Source organism: Lissotriton vulgaris, chromosome 5, assembly GCF_964263255.1.
Source record: "Lissotriton vulgaris chromosome 5, aLisVul1.2, whole genome shotgun sequence".
Lineage (NCBI taxonomy): Eukaryota > Metazoa > Chordata > Amphibia > Caudata > Salamandridae > Lissotriton > Lissotriton vulgaris.
This window is the reverse complement of record NC_141693.1, coordinates 1,366,719,530-1,366,732,700: the sequence shown is the minus strand read 5'-3', so window position 1 is coordinate 1,366,732,700 and position 13,171 is coordinate 1,366,719,530.

The window sequence follows — 13,171 nt, the reverse complement described above, 5'->3', positions numbered from 1 at the left end:
GGGCGGTGCTGAAAGCACCGCCCGCAGCAATGCTAAAAATGCATGTCGCGCATTCCAATGCACAACGTGACAGGCACTGCACAGTGCCTGCCACATTGTCTATTGAATGGTACCCCCCTATGTGCACCCCCTAGAGTCCCAGGTGGCCCGCAACAGGCCCCCCAAACAATTCCCGCATGCGTTTCCGTTGTGGCAATGCCGCCACGGAAAGGCATGTTTCCACACCCATAGTAATATGGCTGGCGGTGTCTAACAGCCACCGCCACCATATTAAACTCTTTTCTGCCCGATCCACTTGTTGACCGGGCGGAAAAGCGGCGGGCGGTCTTTCCGTCCACCGCAGTCCCCCCGCCATAGTAATATGGCAGGGGGTAAATGGGTGGCGGGCGGGGACGGATCTCGGGTGGACCCCCATAGTGTACATAGAATTTTACATGCATCATAGAATTTATTTAAACACAGTTTACAATATTGTTTTTACTTGAATGTAATTTTTGTTCACATTATTGTTGTTTTAAAAAAAATATTTTTGCATATTAAAAGAAACTGTACAAAAAATATTAGCATTTATTTTTCACTATCTTTTTGACATATATATTTATTTTACATTTTGCACTTTTTATCCATCAAGAAAATAAATTTTTAATTAATTTACAAACAATAATAAAGACGCATTTATTTTTTCCATTGTGTCCTACTGGATGTATGTCTTCTTCCTTATGTTAATTTTTCTGTCGTTTGTTTTACCATTTTCTTGATTTTGTAGTTTTTTCTTTTGGGCTGTTTGTGGACTGTGCGGTCGAGGTTTCCTGTTCTTGCTCTCCGGTGTAGGCAAGAGTAATTTATAGTTACTTTTTAAGGGTTTCGTGTATGGGGAAAGATGTTAGAAATTAATTGGGGAAGTATTTGCTATTTTGTGTTATTTTACTATGTTGTAGTAATTTGTAATAGCCATTTTAGGCTAGAGTGGCAGGTCTTATTGAAATGTGTAATATTTTTATGTATTTTGCATGTGTTTTATATGAATGTGAAAGTGTTTTTCATGATTTTTGACAATGCTGTGTTTAATGTGTGGGTTGTATATATTGCTTGGTTGGGTTCATATGTTTTTGCTTTACAAGTTGTTATTACAGATATCAGAGATTATTTGTAAACTTGATTACTTTTTTATCAAGAAAAATAGGTGGTTATTTTTTAACTAAATATTATTTCTTTTTCCTTGATTGTTTTAGATTTTCTGTGAAGGTGAATAGATTTCTTAACTATTTTATGCATTTTGGATAGAATCCCTGGATTAGTGAAATTATATTGGATGTTTTCATTTGTGTGGTTTATTTTTGCATTTGTTTTGGGATCTTTTACAGGGATCTGTTTGGAATTGCTTTTTTGGGTTGTGATTTCATTTCCAAGGCCTGTGTTGTTTATTATGTTATGACATGTGTTTAGGTGATGGAGAAACGTTTTGTTTTTTTAAATCAATTAAGGTTTTGTTGGTTTGTAGATTTATTTATAAGTAATATTGCAATGTTTATTTAGCAGTCTGAACAACTATAGGGCTGATTACGATACCCTCGGTCAGAGCCGTCCCTACGGCATCGTAATCTCCTGTTTGGATTCATTTCGGACCTACTTATTTTGATGAAGTCGGTCGGAATTGAATCCAAACAGGATTTCCGAATGGCTTACGATGTGCTCGGAGAGCTGTCTGCCATTTTGAAAGCCTCCTGTAATCCAACGGGTGGCTCTTTCCGCCCGAGGGATTCCAATATTTGATTCCAACAGCCTTCTTGTGCTGGCTTTTCCAACACAGAAAGGATGTGGGAAGTCGACTTTGGGGGCCCGAGCAGGGCCCCCATGGGTGCTAGGCCTCCGCATGGCAGCCGAGGGGGCATATAGGTGCCACACAGTTGATCCCTGCACCTGATTTTCTGAGGTTTGTAGTTGATAGTTTGTTGTCTTAAATGTATTAGCAATTGATTGTAAGTTGGGCTTTGTTTGTTAGGTAACAGTGAATACACTAATGGGATGTTTCTATTGTGGTCAAGACCATATATTGTGTATTTTTAATTGAATGGTGGATGTCATGATTTAAATGTGCCGTCTATCAGCCATGTGTTACATTGTGTTATGGTTAGTAAATTATTGTCAGTAACATAAAGTATCATTCTTCTGTTATTGAAGTTGTCATAGGGTAAAAAGGTTTCTTTTTCATGTGTGGTTAGAAAGTGTTGGGGAGTGTCTAGTACTTAATATATTCTGTATGCTACTGGTGTTTCTCTAGATGTTCTAAGTGTTCTGGAAAATATTCTTTTTAGTATTCGGTATGCCAGGGAGTTGGCCTGTTGCCTGTTCATGAACATTTGCAATCATATATATATATATTTTTTTAAACACATTTTATTTGTCGATTCACATATAGCATGCAGGGCTCTGCACACCAGAGACATTCTCCAAAGCAATGTCAATACCTTCGTAACAGTAACCGACTGCAGTTTCTCCCCCCGCTGTACTCTCCCCCCATAAGCAACAATATAAAACATAGGGGCATTAAATGAAACACCCCCATCCCCAACCCCCCTCCCACTCCCGCCCCCTCAAGATCACACAAATCCATACTACTACTCCTACAGTATTAAAAGGAAATTGTTCAGCATATCCCAAACCAGGCCCACCGCCTCCCTTGCTCCTTCCCCCTCTTCCCCTATACAGAAACCTCGGCTCAAAGCGGCTGCATAGGCTCCTCTATCGCCGGAGGTTCCAGCCAGAGACCTCGATACTCCACCCATCGGCTCCATATTTTATAATGTTTACGCGGACACCCCCTGGCCACAAATATGGGTTTCTCCAGACCCATGCAGAAGTCCGGACCATTTTTCCAAACAACCACGGAGGGGGCCCTCATCTCCTTCCAAGCTTTGGCAATGATTTGTTTCGCCAGAGTAAGGCTGAGCAGCAGAAGGTGTCATTTATAAATGTTGCCCCCCACCCCCTCCATTACATGCAGCAGCGCCAGGTGTGCTGTACGGGGAAGCGATCTAGTGACTTGCACAGCCAAACCGTGTGGATAAACGTGCCCGCCTCTCGGCCACAGCTAAGGCATTACGGGGAGGCAATCATCTCTGCCCGCAACAATCGCGTCCTAGTAAAGTAGACCCTTTGGAAATATTTTAATTGGACGAGGCAAAGCCGCATTGCTATAGCCGCCCCCCCGCGGGGCTGCTAGGGCCACCATCCAGTCCTCCTCTTTTAGTCCACCTACATCTGCCTCCCAATTCCTACGGAGTTTCTGAAGTGTAGGGGAGGAATGTCTGACGAGGGACTGATAAATACGTGGAACCTTTTTGTCCTGTAGATCCCCCATAAAGATTTTAGCTTTAATGGGACTAAACTCAGGAATGGACTCCAGACACTGCAAGCTAGTGGATAACGCGTGCAGCAGCTGTAAGTATCGATAGAATTGTGTCCTGGCCATGTGATACTCCTCTTGGAGTTCCTGAAAGGATTTAAGTGTTGTATCCCTCAGCACATCACCCAGGGTGGAGATATCAACAGCGTCCCAACCCCTGAACCCCGAGAGGGCCGCAAAGTGGGGCAGGCGCCCATTATTCCACAGAGGAGTCTCCCGGGTCAGGACACCCCACCACCCCATGCGCCGCAGCGCCTGCCTCCAAACCATGAATACTACCCACGTAGCCGATGGCAGCGCGCTCCGCAACTGCGCCGAGTACAAGAGTGTGTACAGTGTTTGGTGACCCATGAGGCAATGTCCCAGCACGTACGCCGAGTCCTCCCCATCCCCGTACCACCACTCATTGAGGATCAGCAGATGCCGTTTTTTTAAATATCAAGCTTGAAAAGACCTATGTAACTATAGGTAGGTTTTATCCGTCACTACTGTCAACAGGAAGCAATAGTGAGGGGGTCGTGAACTGATATAGCACTACTCAAGTGTCTCACAATAAGACGACACTCGTAGGCGGCGCCATGTTGCAAAGATCCTGCTCATACACAGAACTGGGCACAGAGACCCAGGACATCAGTGAATTGTGGTGTACCAGAAACTCACCTCAGTACCTAGAAAAACCCCAACCAGCTAGCATCAGTGTCACATTAGCTCTTCATCCTATAGCAAAGTAACCAATGATTAGACAACCTAGAACATGCAACTTAGGACCATATCAGGAATGGTGGGAAGTGAGAACACACTTTTGTTATACTCTCATACCAGTCCACAACAGGAGTAAATAAGAGACACAGTAAGTTTAAAATATTTATTTCAACGACGTGATCTCATGTGCAGTATTTTAGCCAACATAAGCAGACATATGATTAAACATAATATGGTAAGCATGGTTACGATTCCATAAAATACAAAAGGAGAAATCATATTACAATGATGGTGAAAACAGGTCCTATAGCGCATATTTTTAACACCCTCCCTATATAGGAACTATGTATTATAAACTAAAGAAGGTCTCTTAGGCTTGGTTTGGGGGACCCCATTACCTTTCCGCTCTGTAAGAGTAAATCACATCTGGCTCAGCATAAGCTCTCTGCATCCATGGAAATGGAAATCTTCCAAGTGTCTAAAATCATGGCTAGTGTGTGATAATAAGGACGCCAGAATCTTACTTGGCTCACAGCTGCCAAAATGTTGTATCTAGGAAACGTTACTCGAACATGTCGAAAAACAACTAACATGTTTTGATAACCTTGACGGTTTTAGCACTCACTGTGCAGACTAGTGGCACGATGTAAGTCTAGAGATGTCAAAAACAAACCTTTTCTCATGTGTAGACCGTCATGAAGGCTAACTTACAAAAACAGCTATGCAGTGTTGTGTGCAAAAGCAGCAAAAGGTAAAATGAGGTTTAAATTTCTAATAAGCCATGCTAACATAACATTAATTTTTAATTTGTGATAGGTAGATCATTGATCATGCACTTGTTTTTTTTTGTAGGAGACGGAGATATCATCATCAAATGATGTGGAGGAATGCAAAAGAGCTAAAATAATCTGATGGAAATCAGTGGTGTTTATTTAAAGGCCCACTGGGGCAGGATTGTATATAGTATAGGCATTGTTAAAATTATTAACTTTATTGAAATTTGTGATATCAGTGACATTAATCAATACTTGTGCCAATCACAGGGATGTCTTTCAAAAGGTATCTATGGACATCAATTTAAGCCCAATGGGGCTATGATAAAATGGGTACAGCGGTTGACATTACAATATGAGCTAACTGACGAAAATGATCATGTTAAGTATTAATGTCTAGCTGGAATATGTAAGATAATAACAGGGTCACTAATGCAAGTTGAATTCATTTATTTGCCACACGTGAATAATATCATTTTGTGTTATAATGCATGATTATGACACCACTCCAAAATGGTTGCCGTTTTTGCGAAGCCTCAGATGTGATGGAGTATTCCTACTTTCATTTTTTTCTGATCTATGCACTATTTGTATTGTGTGATTACAAACGACATTTGACCTGTGAGCAAGGAGCGGCTGCTAAATACCACACTTATATGGATTTGGGCTCGGCTTCATTTGTGTACACACAAAGGATTGTTTAGGGGTTTGCGACCTCGCTGTAACCCGCCGCCACTAAGAGGCAGAGTTACCAGCGAACATTGGACTGTGTATATACATATATATATATATATATATATTTATAGGTTCAAAGGGCTCTTTGATTCCTAGCAGAACACCACGTCATAGGTTCAAAGGGCTCTTTGATTCCTAGCAGAACATCACATCTGTATTTAAATATGATTCACACATGACACTTTTCCTTTTCTTTCTTTGTTGATTATTTCTTAGTTTATACACGATGACATAGACTTTTTTATCAATCTGTTGATGTATCAATTCTAGTGTAGGAGTTGGACCCACCTCTAGTGAGCTACAATATTCCCGGAGGACTGTTGCCGATCCACGGCGATATCAAATAGTGCAACCTTAGCACAATAAATTTTGGTACCCCCCACCAAAGCGCGCTTACCTATCTATAGGTTTCATAATGCTCATTACATTTGTTGTGAGTACTGAGTAATGTAGATGGTGGATACTTTACCATTACAAGATGGAGCCCGCAATTGTTGGGAGGGTTGGAGTCCTCTGTCGATGCTCATTAAGAGGTGTAACCCCTGCACAATGTCAATGTTGATTGTGATAAATGTACCGGGTTGTGCGTGTGGACACACACACTGACGAAGGCAAATCGCCGAAATGCGTCTGTGGTATAGCCTGTAGTTAATAAACTACTCTGTGAGAAGGAACCTCCCGAGTGCTGTCTTTCATTCCTGGGGATTTGCCTGGATTTGATGAGCGCAATATATATTACCTACTGGCGATAGCCAGTAGGTATATATTGTTAGGATTTTTTCTCTATGGGATTTTTGAAAATTCTATGTCTAATAACTTTGGCGTTTGTGGACGGAATTGGCTGAAATTTTCAGGAAAATGGCACATTTTGTTTCTGAGCAGCCCCTGAAAATTTGGGGGGGTTCATCAAGGGGGGGCTGAGAAAAAAGGGGGGTCCCAAAACGCGTTTTTCCCATTCATTGTTCCATAGGGCGGTTGGCCTCACTTTTAGCTCGAACGGCCGAATGGATTTGCACGAAACTTGGCAAAATTGTGCCTTTGCTAGGTCTCAATATATGTGCTCCAGTGGATTTTGAGAAATGAACGTTCAAAATAATATATATATCTGTGACAGCGCTCCGGGCAGCGCTCCGGTTCGCGTACTTTTCGCGTAACGGAACTTTGCGAAGCGAAGCTGATTGGCTCTCCGGTGTCTGTCAACATTCTAAACAGTCCGGAGCGGCCGCCATCTTGTCTCTCGGTAGGATCGAGAGACAAGAGGAGGCCAAAACAAAGGGGGAAATGAAGGAAAGGGGGCAAGGTAGACCCCTTCTGACCCCCTAGGATTGATGAGGGGAATATTATAGAGCCACGCGGGGCAAAAAAAAAAAAACGATTTTTCGCCATAGAGGCCCGTCCCGGTACGCGAACCGGGCAGCTAACCGGCAGCGTAACGGGAGTCTGAGGAGAAGCTGATTGGCTGTTAACATTGTAAACAGTCTGGAGCGGCCGCCATCTTGTCTCTCGGTGGGATCGAGAGACAAGAGGTGGAAAAAAAACCGGTGTAAATGAAGGAAAGGGGTAAGGTAGACCCCTCCTGAACCCCTAGGATTGATGAGGGGGCTATTAAAGTTCCCCGCGGGGCAAAAGAAAAAAAAATTGCGATTTTTCGCGGTAGAGGTGCTTTCCGGTATGTTAACCGGGCAGCTAACCGGCAGCGTAACGGGAGACCGACATATTGTGTTTTTGGAACGTTTGTGATATGTGCACGTGTGGATTTTGTCTAATTAAGGTTAAAAAAATATATATATATCTTTAAGCGTGCTCTGGCGCGCTTACGTTATGGGTTTTGTTTGCGCTGCAGAGACGATACGTCACGGTTATGCGATGCATCATGAGGCGTCTCACGGGCTACGTGATACGTCACGTAATAAAGAATATATTTTACAGCTATAGATATTAGCTTTTAAAAAACCAATGAAATTCACTGAAAAAACCATAGGTTAAAGACCATATATAGTTAGGAATTTGCATTTACAAAACCTTGAAAATTCACTGAAAAAACCATAGGTTATAGACCATATATAGTTAGGGATTAGCATTTACAAAACCTTATTTTACTCGCACAAAACCATTGAAATTCCATATATAGTTAGTTGCACTAACTATATATCGTGCACCCGCAATCCACTGCTAATGATGTCACATATTACATCATTCATGACATGGTCAGTGACATCACTGATGACATCACTGATGACATCTCAAATGACATCACTGATGACATCACTGATGACATCTCAAATGACATCACTGATGACATCACTGACATCTCATTTGACATTACTGATCACATCACTGATGATATCATTTATGTGATAATACAATGAACATCTTCAGACTCTAATATAACCTTAGATACAATCAGTATAAACAGACACTCACAGACTGTCACTTATCCATGGAGTTACTCACACACCTAGTCAGTCATGCAAAAAATTAATCACACCTCCATTTCCTCAACTATACAGTTATACACACCTTACTTATTCAAACATATACTAACACATATTTACTCTCTTATACAATCCCTGATACAAGTTTACAATGATCCATACAGTCACTCTCACATTCACTGGCTCTTATGTTCAGTTATTTATATATGTCAACTCTCACATGGCCTGTGTTTTACATATTTACTTACTTTGACATGTAGCACTGAGATATCCATTCACTCACCAATACACTCATGCACTCAGTCAACCGCCCATACAGCTGTTTCCACATGCACTTTTGAACCCATACATTTAGTGAATCAACTGCTCACACATCTATGCACAGAGTCATACACCTCCCAGCCACCCACACACATACTCAGTCTCCCATACAAATACTTGGGCAACCATTCAATAACCCATATAGTTACTCATATAGCTACTGATTTAAATGCAGCAGTTTACAGAACAACATATATAATGATTGCCAAATTAAGACAGTTTAGTCACTAACCCATGCACTCAGTGAGACACATTTAATCATTCTCTCATACAGTCAGTCATGCACCTACTAAATCCTTCATCCAGACACTTATACATCCACTCATTCTTCAATATGTAAGACATATTTTAACTTTACAGAAACATACAGTCACTGGGTGTTGTCATCAGTGATGTCATCAGTGATGTCATTTGAGATGTCATCAGTGATGTCATCAGTGATGTCACTGACCATGTCATGAATGATGTAATATGTGACATCATTAGCAGTGGATTGCGGGTGCGCGATATATAGTTAGTGCAACTAACTATATATGGAATTTCAATGGTTTTGTGCGAGTAAAATAAGGTTTTGTAAATGCTAATCCCTAACTATATATGGTCTATAACCTATGGTTTTTTCAGTGAATATATATATATATATACATATATATATATATATATATTTATATATATATATATATATACATATATATATATATATATATAATCATAAGACGTTGCCCTCAACAAGAATGCACTTCCAAGACAGGTTTATCTCCTCCTTTTCCACAGCAAAGGCCGGAAAAGAACATCAGATTCAAGTAACAGGCCTTACCCATTTCAAGCTTACACAGCTCTTGTTCACAGGCCAATGTCAAGTGAGGCAATGAAAAATAGAACTGACACCTGTTTGCAATTAAATACATTCCGCCACAGTGGGCCTCAAGGTGAGTTTGACAGTGCATCATGTTTGCTGGTAGTTCTGTGAGAGGGATGCTGCTGATCCCAATACACTTCTTCAAGTGCTTTTTAATAACCCAGTGCAGTGGCACGGCACCCATGACTCTTTAAACTCAACGATACATGAATGGAGGAACTTGCTGGAGAGGCAGACAGGATCCTTGTTGTACTTCCGGCATGTCCTGTTGGAATGGTGCTTGTGGTTTCCAACCGGGAGAGAAAGGGATGTTGCCCATGCATTACAGACACTAGATGGGTGACTTTTTTCATAAGGGAGCTGTATGCAGTTGGGAGGTTATTACAGAGGAGGGTTATGAACCTTTGACTCTCACCCGATATCTGTACCATAGATCCTGACATGCTCTACGAGACTTGTTAGGGAAGATATGCAAGAGCCTCCAGGGATGGTAGTGCTTTCCTATTTAATATATAATCCCACCCCTGCTAAATTGGTAACTAGAATCTATGGTTTTGCACAGGAGTCAAGGAGGCCACATTTGATGAAAGTGCGCCTGGAATGGCAGAGGGACCTTGATCAAGTACTTGATGATAAATGCTAGCGTATTGTTGAGAAGCAACAAAAACAAGTCTCTTTGAATGGTAGACATCGCCTAATTCAAGTAAAATATATGAATAAGAGTGTATTATACACCGGCAAGACTTTATCGATATGGACTCCGCGACACAGTGGAATGTGGCCGATGTCACGCGCGTTCGACTACACGGACTGTTGCCGTTGGCTGCTTTGAATGCCCCGAGATAGAGTTTGGCGCATCCTGACCCAACGTTTTGAGGCAGGAGACATAATTGAATTACCCCAGTGGAATACTGTCCGAGACCAAACGACTGGACGTCATTTATGGGCGTTTGCAGTTCCTTTTTAGAAACACGTATAGTCTTTAGTGGACGAAGTATCCACCCAGCCCCCTGTGGGATTGGATTCCCCCAAGATCTCCGCCGGTTTTTTCTGTGTGTGAAAGTACCCATGTCCTGATGAAGCCTTAAAGACATCTGGCTGAAACGCGCCCGCGACTGCGTCGACACCTTGTTCATAAGGAGTCCCCATAAACTTTTAATCTAGTCTAAGTTTCGTTTTTTGCGCCCTGATGAATATATTTTGTGTAGAGAAGTGAGAGCTCTGGTGCACATTTTGGGACTTCCTCTTTGGGCTGTATACCAGGCGAAGTTAGGAGTGGATACTGTGATAAGTTTTGTACATTTTCTTAGGGTAAACTTATGTATATATAGATTGTAGTATTTGTAATGTACAGTTTGTATATGTGAGTTGTATATATTGTGTATGTTGTATTGTTATATATATATTTTTTTCATATGTGCTTGTTCTTTTGCACCACTCTTTCTGTTGAATCGTGTATATGTCTATATGAAATTTTGAATATGAATGTATTTAAGTACTTGTAATCAACAAGATAATTAATTATTTCTTGTTTGTGATTAAATGGTTCATTGATCCCTCAGTACCATTTTCTTCTACTTTTTCATCTTCGGATGTCCCTTACTCAGGTATGGGAGGTTAATTTGGGCAGAACCCCTACCACATTTTCCAGCGATGTCACGCGCAAGACGGTGGGTTCATACTCACGGCGTGGTACTGTCCCGAAATCCTGGGGTAAGATTATCTGCACTTTGAATGAGATTACGGGGCTTTCCCTTGACGATGATCTGTTGCTCACATTACTGGGCTATGACAACGGGGTTGATAAACGCGTTAGGAAACTAGTTGCAATTGGGCTGTTGCTTGCTAAACGCCACATTGCAATGCACTGGGCTAAAGGCCCAATACTGACTATCAAAGATTGGAATACCGACATGCTGTACTGCAACAAGCAATCCAACATATACAGTGAATTTCTTCCACCCCAGAACCGAACAAGGGTTTTTGGGGGCTTCACCAGCAGTATTTAGTGGGAAAAGAAACCAGGGAAACGGTGGGAGAAAATGTAATTACCCAGTAATTTGTCTGTATCACATAACAAACATATACTGTATGCTGCATATGAATGTTTAAGAGACTATATTGATATCTCTAGATACGTGGTCATATATGTTATTGGTCCTCAATGGTATTCACGGTTCACCTGATGGAATGTTACTATGATGACTGCCTGTACCGGCGCCCAATTTGTTCCTCCAACATGTATATTGCTGTGCCATATTACAATAAGCCAGAATGTATGACTGTATTGTTTTTTCGATGCTAAATAAAATAAAAATGTAACAGGTCCAGTTTCACACTCTAATAGTACAATAGTGGACTTTTCTATCGGAGAAAATATTAGTACGAGCCAAAAAAACAGACTCATTTCCACCTCACGACTCTTCTTAACTATACTTTTAGACTTACCGGGAAGAATCTCTATAATCACTGGACCAGGGGTCACCATAAAACAGACGCCATACAGAATACCTGAGGCCCACAGAAAAGCTGTACGTAAAGAAATCGCCCAGATATTAGACATGGGAATAATAAAGGCATCTTCCTCTCCTATCACACTAGTTCCCAAATTGGATGGTAGCATCTGTTACTGTATGGACTTTACAGCAATCATTTGAATATCCAAATGTGATAAGTATCCAAACCTACAGAAGAACAAAATTATTTAGCAACTAGGAAACAGACAACCATTACGTTTTCACCCTAGACCAGCGTTTCCCAAACTGTGGTCCGCGGACCCCCAGGGGTCCGTGACACATTCCCAGGGGGTCCGCAAGAGGCAGTTTTAAAAGCACTGCAAAGTTCCTTGTCTAATTAGCAGTTTTAGAGCAACAATTAAAGTGTCAAAATAATGGCAGTGAATAATGCACCTGCTGGAGAGATGAGAGTTTTGTCCAGTTGCAGCTTTGAGATATCTAACGTAGCATAGAACAGAGGGTGCAAAGAACGTGTACCATGCAGTAAAAATAAAAAAACTGTGTTTTATGTGCATTGGTCAGTGGGTTGCTGCTTTTGTCACAGATTTTTTTGTTACTCTGCAGTTCATAAGTGACAATCGTAATTTAGCACCCTGACCTATAAACTGTCATCAAAGAACTGCTTGCAAACTGCATGGTACAAGTTAGTAACTTATGTTTTTTCCAAGTCTTTCATTATCCTGATGCTGCTAAAAAGGTTTATATGGGCGGAAATACATTTTTATTTTTTAAAGTCAATGCTAACCACTAGCTGATGTTCTGAATCCCAAGTTTGTGCTTCTCTGGATCAAGCACTCTTTAAAAATGCCTACTAGTATCCTACACATTGTAGTGCCCTTTGCCTTATGTAACATTTTCTATACACTGATTTACACGTATGATTCAATGTCTCTATATGTATGTGATGTAAAGTGCTACGACATCCTACAATGATATGAGAGATACTATAAAACAAATGAAATACATGTGACAGAAAGGCTATGGAGAGATGAGAGGCACTGCTGAAGGTTGATAATAAGGGAATGATTGAAGAACCCCAACAAAGATTGTCATATCCTGGTGTATAGTAAGGTCTTCATTTACTATTCGTTAAAAGCCAATACAATTCAATATATAATGATATGTGTGTTTTAGACTGCGCCAATGTTTCCTACATTTCTTGGAGGGAGAGCCTCCTAAAGCCCCCCTTGTAGTGGTCAGGCTCACGCACTGAACTTGGTGTGCACCGTATGGTGACTGGTCTGAAAACATTTGCCAGGGCTGCTTTGGGTTTCCAGTCTGGCCATAGCAGGAGCAGGAGCCTTGTACTGCGAAATAAAACCAACCATTTAAAAGTTAGTCATGGAGATGCAGCACCAACTTTCCCATTAAAATGTGTTGTTTTTTGCAAATTCTTTGAATATAAAATACTAAGGGGATCTTTA